The sequence below is a fragment of the Phascolarctos cinereus genome, unplaced genomic scaffold (genome assembly GCF_003287225.1).
Source record: "Phascolarctos cinereus isolate Bilbo 61053 unplaced genomic scaffold, phaCin_HiC Scaffold_4;HRSCAF=312, whole genome shotgun sequence".
In the NCBI taxonomy this organism is placed as follows: Eukaryota; Metazoa; Chordata; class Mammalia; order Diprotodontia; family Phascolarctidae; genus Phascolarctos; species Phascolarctos cinereus.
In genome coordinates, this window is record NW_027555847.1 from 144265203 (window position 1) to 144277954 (window position 12752).

The 12752-nt window shown below is 37.8% G+C and overlaps 1 long non-coding RNA gene across 3 annotated transcripts in view; it reads left to right on the plus strand.

Annotated features, from left to right (window-relative positions):
- Positions 1 to 12252, plus strand: part of LOC110214559 (uncharacterized) — a 53302-nt gene extending 41050 nt beyond the window's left edge. For 2 of the 3 annotated variants that reach the window (XR_002326299.2, XR_013485953.1), the window contains exons 2-4: positions 7318 to 7450; positions 8427 to 8571; positions 11398 to 12252. This is a non-coding gene — a long non-coding RNA (uncharacterized LOC110214559). The remainder of the gene's footprint in view (positions 1 to 7317; positions 7451 to 8426; positions 8572 to 11397) is intronic. The other variant, XR_002326300.2, reaches the window with a different exon arrangement.
- Positions 12253 to 12752: the final 500 nt, after the last annotated feature.

Genomic DNA, 12752 nt, shown 5'->3' on the forward strand with positions numbered 1-12752 from the left:
ACATGAAAGCTAATGAATACAATGATATAGCCAACTGTTCACATCTCAAATTAAATTTTCCCTTCTGCATCCTTTGTCTTCCCTGGGTAACAGTGAGAAAAACACAACCTTTGGCCCTCTACCATTTTGATGCCCAAAATTTCATAATTATTGACAATACTTTCCCAATAATTTTCTTTATCATTCCATACACAGAACAAGAGTTTCTTGCTGTGAGACTGAATGTGTTACAGATGTGGAAACAATTAGCTTAAACAAATTTTACTAATTGCACCATGGTAGAGGGTGGAATCAGAATACGTATATGCTATACATGAAAGCACATATAATAATTATACATGCACGTATACTTATATGTGTATATACATACATAGCCATTGATATTATATAGTTTTTCTCTATAGTGTAGGGCCGTTCCCTGAATACTAGTTTTATAACATTGAGGTGGTAACGACAAATTGTAGCACCAACCAAGTGGTGTTCTGTCACATACTAGAGACAGTGTAACATAATAAAACATTATATTTAGAGCTAGGAGACCTAGGTTCAAGTCCCAGGTCTGCTACTAATCATCTATGTGTCCTTGGGCAAATCTCTTAACCTCTCTGGGCCCTCACTTGTTCAGTGAAGAAATTGGGCAGATGAACTTTGAGCTGACTTCTTGTTCTAAATTCTGTGCTGCCCCCTAACTCTGGGGCTGTGATAACAACACCCGGTGTTCGTGTACCAGACTCTAAGCATATGAATACCCCAGAGGACTTTAGCTCTGGTGGAAAAAAATGACAATTCTGATGTTAATGATTAGAAATCTCAGAGGCTGGCACTGAATATTGAGAGAAAATCTTGACTTCCATTTGAATCATAGGCAGTTCAAGGGAAAGGTAGACATGGCTAGTCTTCAGTAGGCCCTACAATTTCATCTCTATTTCAATTTAAACCAACAGTCATTTAGTGCTTATCATGTGAAGGCACTGTTTGAGGCATTCCAAGATGAGTAAAACATTGCCCCTGCTTAGCTTTTGTGACACATGTACTTTCCTGGTTCTTCTGCTTCTTTGGCTATTCCTTTTCATTTTCCTTTCTCTTTCTTCTACCTCCTAAATGTTGCATTCCTCAGTGTTCTCTTAGAATTCTAGAATGTTAGAACATCATAATCAATGGATACAGTTCCAGAATATTCTGAAGTTAGAGTTCTTTAGGAAATTGTTATTTTTAGATTCTAATTCAGAAGCACCTAAACTTACTGTTGGAATCCTAGAATGAGATGTTAGGAGAGACTTTAGGGACCCTTTAGTCTAGGGGTTCTTAACCTGGATTTGTGAACCTCTTTTAAAAATATTTTAAAAATTGTATTTTAATATAATTGGTTTTTTTGGTATTCCTATATATTTTAGTTTTTGCATTTTAAAATGTCATTCTGGAGGGCAGCTAGATGGTGCAGTGGATAGAGTACCAGCCCTGAAGTCAAAAGGACTTGAGTTCAAATCCGGCTTCAGACCAAACACTTGGCACTTACTAGCTGTGTGACTCTGGGCAAGTCACTTAACCCTAATTGCCTAAAAAAAAAAAATGTCATTCTGAGAAAGAGATCATAGACCTCATGAAACTGCCAAAGGGGTCCATGACACAAAAAGGTTAAAAACCCCTATTGAGACAGCCTCCCTCTTTTTACAGATGAGGAAGCTAAGGCCATCAAAATAAAATGACTTACTAAGACATTATATTAGAGATTTCAGTGCATTCTTATATATAAAATATGTGATTATATGGTTTTTGGGTATAAAATAAAATGTCTATGCTGTGGTCATATTAAATTTTTAAAAGTTAATTTAAAATTTATCTTTTCCAAAAGAATTTCAAAAAGCATATGATGGAAAAACCAGAAACCCCCTATTTACTATATATGACATTTAATCCCCCTACCAATTTCTGATGTGTTTGTATAATATATCAGCATAAAATTTTTTAAAGTTAAACAAAATTTTTCTAAATTTATTTTTGCTTTACAAGCCAGGTTCATGCAACTAGTGTATGGCAGAGAACTAGAAGCTTAGTCTCCTGAATTCTAGGCTCCTATTTCTGCCATGACATTGCCTCTCCCCTTGTTTTTCATCTTCCTCAATACTTTCTTCTTATGCTCAAGGGGAAAAGCTTCTTAGTCCTGTTTGGGAAGGAAAACTTAACTAGATTTAATAATTCTGTGAAATAAGGCAGTTTTTAGACATGGGGAAATGCCCAGACCATTCCTATGTTTTGTTTTGTTTTTAGGGTCACACAGCTAGCAAGTGTTATGTGTCTGAGGCTGGATTTGAACTCAGGTCCTCCTGAATCCAGGGCCAGTGCTCAATCCACTGCTCCACCTAGCTGCCCCCATTCCTATAGTTTTGATAAAGCCACAGGGACAACAGAAGCATTCTGTAGTTCTGGAGAAAAACAATCATTTCAATTAATATTTATTAAGTACTATGCAAGGCATTTAAGATGAAAAAATAAAGACACAAACCTTGCTCTCAGGAAGCTTATGATGTAATGATAGAAGTGGGGACAAGACATCAGATGTATTAGAACTTAGTGGGGCACAAGAAGAGATCCAGAAAAAGTACCTAGGAAAATTTGAGAAGAAATAGGTCATTTTCATACACAGATAGGGGTGGAGAAGTGTGTGTGGGGGGACATCAGGCGGAGCAGTGTTGAAGAGGTGACATTTGAGCTCATCCTCTAGAATAAGAAGTACTTCAACAGGTGAAGAGGATGGAGGGCATTCCAAATGTATCCTAATAACTTGCACAAATAATTGGAATCAGGAGAGGGAAAAATAAGACCAGGAATGCTTAAGAGCCCAGTTTGACTGGAATGAAGAATACATGAAGAAGAATAATGTGAAATAAGGCTGAAAAATGAATTTAGAACCAGATTGTGGAAGCTTTTAAATTCCAGTTTTTGAGGAGTATTTATTTTAATTTATAAGACGTTCAATTTGGTATACATTTATTAATCATCTCCTATGTTCTAGGCAAAAATGAAACAATCCTTGTTTGCTCAAAGAGCTTACATTCTACTGGGGTGGGAGTGGGGAGATAGTACATGTACAGAGAAATAAATGCAAAGTAATTTCATGAGAGATGGGGCCACTAACACTCAGGAGGATCAGCAGACTTCCAGCAGGAGTTCAAACCCAACATGTCCCAAACAGAACTTATTATACTTGTACCTAAAGCCATTGCTTTTGCAAACTTCCCTGTATCTGTTGAGGGCACTACTGTCCTAAATAAACCAGGTTTGCAGTATCTTAGTTTTTGTATTCCCTCACTCCCTATCTCCAGTTAGTTGCCAAGTTTTGATTTTGTCTCTATCTCTCATATCTTTTCTCCACTCACTTGGCAATCAGTCTGCTTCCAGTCACCATCATCTCTCAGCTGTACTTCTTCAATAGCTTCTTAAGTGGGCTCGCTGCTCCTGTTCTCCTCCATCTCCAGTCCATCCTCTACTCAGCTGCCAAAATAATCTTCCTAAAGTATGGGTCTGATCATATTATTACTGTGCTCAGGAATCTTCAATGGCTCCCTGTTGGCCCTAGAATAGAATATGAATTCTTTAGATTATTATTAAAATCCTGTGTAATCTGGATTTGGCCTATTTTCTTGACTTATTTTATACTATTACCCTTCATACACTATATTTTCTAGCCAAAATGGCTAATTTGCTATTCCATGAACTTGGTATTCCATTTCCTTCCTTTATGCCTTTGCAGAGTTGTTGTCTTTGCTTGGAATGTGCTCCCTCCTCATCTTTTCCCCTTGGAATCCTTAGCAGTTTTCAACTTCCTACAGGAAACTTTTCCTATTCTTAGTTGCCAGTGCTCTTTCCCTCCTTTTACCTTGTGTCATGTACATACTATATCCTCTGGTAGAATGTAGGCTTCCTGAGGGCACAGGCTGTTAGTGGTTTTGGTCTTTGTATACCCAGCATCTAATATGTTTGGATTTCAGTCAATAGTTGATAAATATTTAAGTGCCTACTATGTTCCAGGTACTGTCCTAATTGCTAAGGATTTAACGTGATTTCCCTGATAAAGGGAAGAAGGAAACCTACCAAATTGACATTTGCCTTGCAGTTTTATAGTCTTAGGGTTGCATGGGGTGTGGGAATGGGGCAAATTTACTGAGAGTTAAATGACTTACCCAGGGTCCAACAGCTATTATGTGTCAGAGGTAGGACTTTTTGACTCCAAAATAAGCTCTTTATTCACTAAGCTATGTGCTGTTACACATAGTATCTATATAACAAATTTGAATTGAATTGAATTTAATGAAAAGCTGTTCCTTTTATCAAATCTAAATCTTCCTCTCTTCTTCATCTTTCACCCATTGTTCCTACTTTTGTCTTCTTAGACAAAGCAAAAGAGATCTCTTCTGGACAACAGCCCTTCATCTATTTAAAACTGCTTAAATGCCCCCTTCCATTTTTCCATCTCTAGGCTAAACATCACCAGTTCCCTTAGCCAATACTTATGTATATATGGATTCAAGCCTTATTGGATTCAGCCCATCAAATTTAGCTTGTTGAGTTCTTTCTGGATCCTTATGCTGTCATTCAATATGTTAGTGATTCCTCCCAACTTTGTGTCATCAAAAATTTTGATAAATATGCTATTTGAGGCTTCATCAAAGTCATTTATGAAAATGTTGATCAGGATGAGATAAAGGATTAGGTTCTATGAGACTCTGCTGAAGAGTCCTTCCCGGTGAATATAGATCCCTTACTTTTTGTAGTTTTGAATCCACCTAATTGTACTATCATTCAGTCCACATATCTCCATCTTATCTGTAAGGATTCCATGTGAAATATGTTTGTCAATCAGAGGTCAGAGAAGTCAGCTTTGGCAGGGAGAAATAGGCAGGTATTTTTCAGACAGGTAAGGAATTACATCTTTGAGCACAGGAAACATGGAGTAGTGGAAAGTCCAATGTAATTGGACTTAAAAGTAGTTTGAATGCTAGCTTTGTTGATGACTAACTCAGTGACTTTAGGCAAACTCCTTAATCTCCTCAACCTTGGTTTCCTAGATTATCTCAATAGTGCCTTCCGGATCTTAGTTCTATGAACAAAGGATGAGGAATCCAGGTAGTTGACTGGTGAATAAAGGGAAAGGTACTTAGAATGTCTCTAGGCAATGTGGGATGAGGGGCTTTCGGCCAAAGAATCTATGTAACCAAAAGTGAAGATTTAGGTAAGATGTCTCAGTATTAAGCAGAAGATGGGTAATGGAGACTGGGACTGAACCAAAGGTTAGAAAGAGAAGATTCCATACTTAAAACAATACAACTTTAGAATTGGAAGAGACATTAAAGGTAACGTATTCCACCCTGTCCATTTTTCCAATTAGGAAGCCTATGGCCAAAAAACCCAAATGATTTGCTGAGAGTCGGTTCATTTAATGGCAGAGCTGGAACTCTGGAGTCTGGAACTCAGGTTTTCAGATTCCTAGTGTGATGTTCTCTCCACCAATACCATACTTCTTCCCAGGGCAAGAAAGAGAAGAATAGAGAACATCTGCCTTAAAATTTTCCCACTTGCTTGTCAGCAACTTTAGGCACCTCAGATTCAGCATGTCTAAAATGGAAATCCTTCTCTTTTCCACTACATCTGCCCTTCCTTCAAACTTCCTTATATCCTTGAGGGAACCACTGTCTTTCAATCACCCAAGTTTGCAACTTTAGTGTCATCCTCAACTCTCCCTCTTCCATAAGCACTGAAGATAATTGCCTCTCTTAATGTTGTTCTTGATAGCTAAGTAATTGAAACTAAAATCAGTTAGCAGGAATATTATTAATGACTTGAAGTAAAGATATACAATATTATGAACATATTTGTGAATGCTTGTTCTATAATTTTCCAAATATATATGCATACATATATAGATGGTATGTGCTTAAAACATATATATACACACACACACACACACACACACACACACACATACACACACACACACACACACACATATATATATGAAGGGAAATATAACCATATATAAGTATATATTTAGTGTTTTTATATTATATATAACTACAAGTGGAAATTATCTTGATTCCATTCCTGGTTGTAAATGTGTTTTATTTTTGGCATGCAATTTGCAAAAAGTGACTCAGAAAAGGAAGTAAGAGTCATAATCTTAAACTTTGACCAGAAATTTTATTTCTGCTCAAGGTTGTTGTAATTCTTACATAATACACATACAAAGCCTTAAATGTTTATTAGCTGTGTCTGGTGCTAGTTTTTTTTTTTTGGTAAAACAACAACAGTAATAACTAACAACCCCATAACTTCCATGTCTCTCTAATTATATGTAAACTTGTTTAAGATCATCAAGTACGATGACTCATCCTGGCTCCAAGGTGCCATGCTAAGAACTGCAACGCTTACAAGATTTGTGTTCTCTGTTTAAGATGCTTATTTTTGCTTTGGTAATTTTTCTATTTTAAAATAGACTCTAGATCTCTCAACTATAGTTATTATATAAGAAATAATAAACTATTGCATATGTATGTCTATTTTTAAAAATGTACCCTTCATGATATAAGTAGCACATTATTATCCTCTGAGAAGTATCTTCCTGGATTAATATGGTTATCATCATTTTCATCATCATCAGTTAACATGAAATTAGTGCTCATGTGATGCCTAGCACAGTACAGGTGCAGTAGAATTTACAGAGTAGTTCATTGATAGTCCCTAACCTTAAAGAGGAAAGATAGAATAGATGAGTCATAATTGACTTGGCCCCTCTAGAGACTGTCCCAAATTTACACATTTTCATTTTTTCCAAAAAGTCAGTGAAATCCTTCTCTTCCCTCAAGATGCCAACTACTGTATGAAGCCTTTGTAGACACTCCCCCCCCCACCCTTAAAAGTGATCACTTCCTCCTGAGATTTTTCATAGCGCTTTGCTTAGGTCTCTTTCCTTTATACTTAGTGTATAATGTATGCTTAAAGTAACTCTCCTTTTTATCCTAGTTATTTTTGTATTTGGTCTCATCTTCCCCCTCATTAGATTGTAAGCTGTTTGAGAGCATGGTTTATGCTGTGTCTATCTTTGTAGACCTTTCACCTTCTACAGTATCTGGAATTTAGTTTATGCTTAATAAATGTGTTTTGAATTGAGTTGCCATCTTATTGATTCTACCTCCACAATGTCTCTTATATCCATCCCATTCTTCATTTGCAACATAACTACCTGAAATCAAACTCATATCATCTCTCATTTGGAAAATAATAATAATTGCTATCATTTCTATAATGTTTGCATGTTTGCAGAGTGCTTCACACGTGTTACCTCATTTGATATTGATATTGACCGTTGCCATCCAGTTGGTCTCTCTGCCTCAAGATTCACTGCTTTCTGATCCATCTTCCTCACAGCTACCAAATTGAAATTCCTAAAGCACAGGTATGATCATGTCACTCCCTTGTTGACAAAGCTCCAAGTGGCTCTTAGTTGCTTCTAGTATAAAATACAGACTTTTCTGTTTGGCATTTAAAGTCATCCACAATCTGTCTTCAGCCTACCCTTCCAGGCTTATTACACATTACTCTCCTTTGCACTGTGTTCCAGCCAAAATACCCTACTTGCTAGTTCCTAGTACACAATATTCTATCTTGAAGCTCAGCTCCAGTGCCACTCCTGAATGAGATCTATCTTGAACTCCCAGTTGCTAGTTCCTACCCTTCCTTTCCCCACCACCAAATTACTTTGTATTTACTTATATATTTTGTATTTATTTATCTGTATTTACATTGTTTTCTCCCCAGTTGAATGTGAGCATCTTAAGGATATATATATATATATATATATATATATATATATATATATATATATATATATATAAACATCTCCAGGATCTAACACAGTACCTAGAATATAGAAGGCACTTAAATGCTTATTGAATCAATGAATTTCACTTTGGATTGCCTTTTAATTCAGAAATAATGTTATAAATGGTAATTAGTTTCCTAATTAGTCTACCAAGTCTATTAAAATGCCGAATCCTAAATCTGTTTAACCCATGAGATACCTGAGATACTGCATATTTGCAGTGAATAAAGGTTGGAAACCATATTGTTACAAATGTAACATATTAGAGCCTCTAGCTTCAGTAGATTCTTGGGATAAGCCAGGCCTGATTCTGAAACCCATTCTCAGTAAAATACCATTAATTTTTTATTTTAGTAGGTGGGGACAAAAGGGAGAGAGGGGGAGAGGGAGAGAGCACTAGACCATTGAATAATGATATGAGAGACATCAGTGAAAATAACTTAAATATCTACTGGTATGCTTTGGCTAAAGTATCTCACCCATTCTTTTGCTCAAATGTCCCTGGTGCTCTTATGCTCTTTCCACATTCCTTTCACTTTTCAAATTTTAGATTACACAGTATAACCAACTAGAAACAAATGGGGGTGAGGGGAAGACTTCCTCCAGGTTTCCCTAAATTGGATGGAATCCATACACTGATCAAGCTTTCATTTTAGACAAAGGCCTTGAAGCAGTGAAGATGGAAAGCTGGAATGGTAAGCTCTACTCTGCAAATTCTTCACTATCTTGTCTGCAGCACTTATTCTGCCCCCCAGGTACTGTGCCCAAACCTTGGATTTTCTGAGACCCGATCTGACCAAAGTCACTTTCTACTTTCTGAAGCATTACCCTGGTTTTTTACAGCTGGGGAAGCAGGTATAGAAGAACTCAAAGCACAGTGCTCCCTACAAAGACACCTGCCTCAAAGGCAGTGCGGCGGTGTTGTGGGTCAAGCACTGTATTTTGAGTCAAGAAGTCTTGGGTTTGAATCCTGTCTCAGATATTGACTTTGGCCCTGAGCAAGTAGCCTTATGATTAGGATCAAATGAGATTTTACTGTGTGTTTTGGGTGAGCTGACCAATCAACTCTCAGTCCTTAGCACATGCTAAGTGGAAGGCTTGGTGAGCCTGCTTCTGTAAATATATGATTGGAAGGGCTCTTTCCCTCCTCACTTAAGAGCATGTGCTGATAATCTCAGTACAGTTTCCTGTCATCTTACTGTATGATCATAAAAAGGTTTTTTTTGTTTTGTTTTTGCCAGGCAATGGGGTTAAGTGACTTGCTTAGAGTCACACAGCTAGTAACTGTCAAGTGTCTGAGGCCAAATTTGAACTAAGATCCTCCTGACTCCAGGGCAGTTGCTCTATCCACTGTGCCACCTAGCTGCCCCTGAAAAGTGTTTTAATTGTCTGCTGAGCTAGAACTACTTAGTGTGCATACAGAAGGCTTAAATGGATAAACTCACTCTTCCCAGATAATGAGTGAGACAAGAATTGCTGTGAGCCTCTGGATGGGTGAGAGAAAATAGCACCTGGCTGCAGCTGTGTGTAGCATATACTCTGAACTTATTCGCCTAACCCATGCTCAGACTGGTAGTTTGCTTCTGCTGCTACTATGTACCTTTCAATTACTAATTACCCTCAAGGTAATTCTTTTTTTTTTAAAGGCAATTGGGGTTAAGTGACTTGCCCAGGGTCACACAGCTAGTAAGTGTCAAGTGTTTGGTCTGAGGGCGGATTTGAACTCAGGTCCTCCTGACTTCAGGGTGGGTACTCTATCCACTGCACCACTTAGCTGCCCCCACCCTCAAGGTAATTTCTGAAGGAATGTGGATTCTAATAATGTTTATAAACACCCTATCTGGCATATCCTCTCTAGTATCATTTGACTAGTTAACACCTCTCCAATATCAATGATTCATGAATACCTTTACCTTTTATAAAAAAAGATATTTACTGAAAATATATAGCAAGGGGAAAAGTATAAAAACTTTCCCAAACCATGAGCACATTCTCCCTTCTACACACCATTTAATAGCTAGGGACAGTGGATTCAAACTTGAAGTAGTTGTTACAAGACATCCGCACACCCTCCCCACCCTTTCTATGTCCTTGCCACCAGATTTACCTCATGTAGTATAACTGGTGGACAAGTCAATCCTTTGCTTTCAGGACACAATGCTTTAGCTGTCAGGTTGATTCACTGCTTAGGCTGGTCAAACAGGTTACACTTCAGGTCTGGCTTCTCTCCAAACTAGACTGCTGCTGTTACTGGCTGATTGCTGGGAGGAATCTTTGTTGTACCCTGGTCCATTCTGTTGCTGATACTCATTCGCTTAAAATCCATACAAAAATATAGACAAAAGAAACAATAATGCTGTGTATTCCCAGCCACATGGCCTATGGTGGGGGAGAAAATACAGCTAGTGGAGGCCACTACCATTTCCACACATGCTACTTCTCCCACCGTGTACAAGCGTACAATAGTTTCTGCCTCACAACAAGGGATGAAGAGAATTCATTTGTTTGAGCCCTTTACATTCACATTTAATTTCTACTCAGCAGCAAATTAAAAGAATTCTCACCATCATACTTAAAAGAAACAGAATAACTGTGAATTCTCTGAAGTGAGGAGGGAAGAGGCTCCTGTATCCCTCACTTCCAGAAGCAGGCACACCAAAACTCCATGCAGATTGGCAACCAGCAGAACATTTATGTAGACTCTAAAGTCTGGGCCCTCATCAGTCAGTTCCCTCACTGAATAGATAGGGCACTTTGAAAGCCTTGAAGTACTTCACAGATATACCTTGTTTTATTGTGCTTTGCTTTGTTGCACTTTGCAGACATTGCATTTTTGTTTTTGTTTGTTTTTACAAATGGAAGGTTTGTTGAACAAGTCTGTTGGTACCATTTTTTTCAACAACATGTGCTCACATTGTGTCTCTGTATCACATTTAGGTAATTCTCTCAAAATTTCAAACTTTTTCATTACTATTATATCTATTGTGGTGACTGGTGATCTTTGATGTTACTATGTAATTGTTTTGAGGTATCACAATCCATGCCCATACAAGACAGCAAACTTAATCAGTAAATGTTGTGTGTGTTCTGACTGCTTCACCAGCCAATCATTCCCTGTCTCTCTCCTTCTCAGGTTTCCCTATTCCCTGCGACACAACAATATTGAAATTAAGCCAGTTAATAACCCTGCCTCTAAGTGTTCAAGTGAAAGGAAGAGTCAATTGATAGGGCAGACTTCATTGTTGTCTTTTTTTTTTTTTAAGAAATTGCCACAGCCATCCCAACCTTCAGCAACCACTACCGTATCAGTTAGCAGCCATTAACAATGAGACAAAACCCTCCTCCACCTGCAAAAAGATTATGGCTTGCTGAAGATTAAGATGATGATTAGCATGTTTTTTAGACACAATACTATTGCACACTTAACAGATTACAGTATAGTATAAACATAACTTTTATGTGTACTGGGAAATCAAAAAATTCATGTGACTCACTTTATTATGATATTTGCTTTATTGCAGTAGTCTGGAATCGAACCTGAAATATCTCTGAGGTATATCTGTATGGTATAAAGTGAAGAGAAATTAAGAAGCCTCTTGATGAGGGTGAAAGAGGAGAGTCTAAAAGCTGGCTTGAAACTTAACATAAAAAAATAAACCAAGATCTTGGCCACTGGTCCCATCACTTACTGGCAAATAGAGGGAGAAGAAATGGAAATGTTATCAGTTTTTATATTCTTAGGCTCAAAGATCACTGCAGATGGCGACTGCAGCCATAAAATTAAAAGATGCTTGTTCCTTGGAAGGAAGGCGATGGCAAATCTGGACAACATACTAAAAAGCAGAGACATCACCTTGCCAGCAAAGGTCTCTATAGTCAAAGCTATGGTTTTTCCAGCAGCCAAAAGCTGAGTGCTGAAGAATTGCTGCTTTCAAATTGTGTTGTAGAGAAGACTTTAGAGAATCCCTTGGACAGCAAGGAGATCAAATCATCCAATACTTAAAGAAATTAATTCAGGCTGTTCACTAGAAGGTCAAATACTGAAGCTGAAGCTTAAATACTTTGGCCACATAATGAGAAGATGAGACTCATTGGAAAAGACTTTGATGTTGGGAAAGATTGAAAGCAGAAAGAAAAGGAGACGGCAGAGGATGAGATGGATAGATAGTATCATGGAAACAATGAACATGAACCTGCACAGACTTTGAGAAGTGGTAGAGGACAGAAGGGCCTGGCATGCTATGGTTCATGGGGTCGTGAATAATAGGACATGACTGAATGACTGAACAACAACAGCAACATGTTTGTATATAAATGTTAGTTGCTATTGCCTAGTTAGACTCCACCATTTGAATAAAACAGACCTGAGAAAAAGAGATATTGCCTTCTTTTCTTCTCCAGATTATGCCAACACAAGTAGACCAACTTCTACCATCAGAGCTAATTTTCATTTCCAGTTTTATCATCTTTCCCTAGAATGATTCTTTTCTTTCCTCTCAGGTCCTTTCATTTTTCGTCCAGTATTTGGTGCTGAATTCTTCAGCTACTTTTTCATGAATGTGTTATACTGGCTTTTGTTATGGGTGTACTTTCATGTCTACGGATGCCACTGTGGGAGAAAAGGGAACAAAAAAAGAAGGCTGGAGGTAATAAAGTCATTGCTTGCCTTGTTCACAACGTTATTTGAGATGCTGCATTATAGCTCCAGATAATTGCAGTTTACAAACATCATTCCTTGCTCCCCTAGCTCAGTACCTCTTTCATCAGCTACTAACTATGTGGCGTATGGTAAGAAGTGAACCCTGGCTCTGGGAACATTTATTTGTTTCTGAAAAGCCTATTCCTGCCACTGGTGGGCCTGTGCTAGCCACTGGCT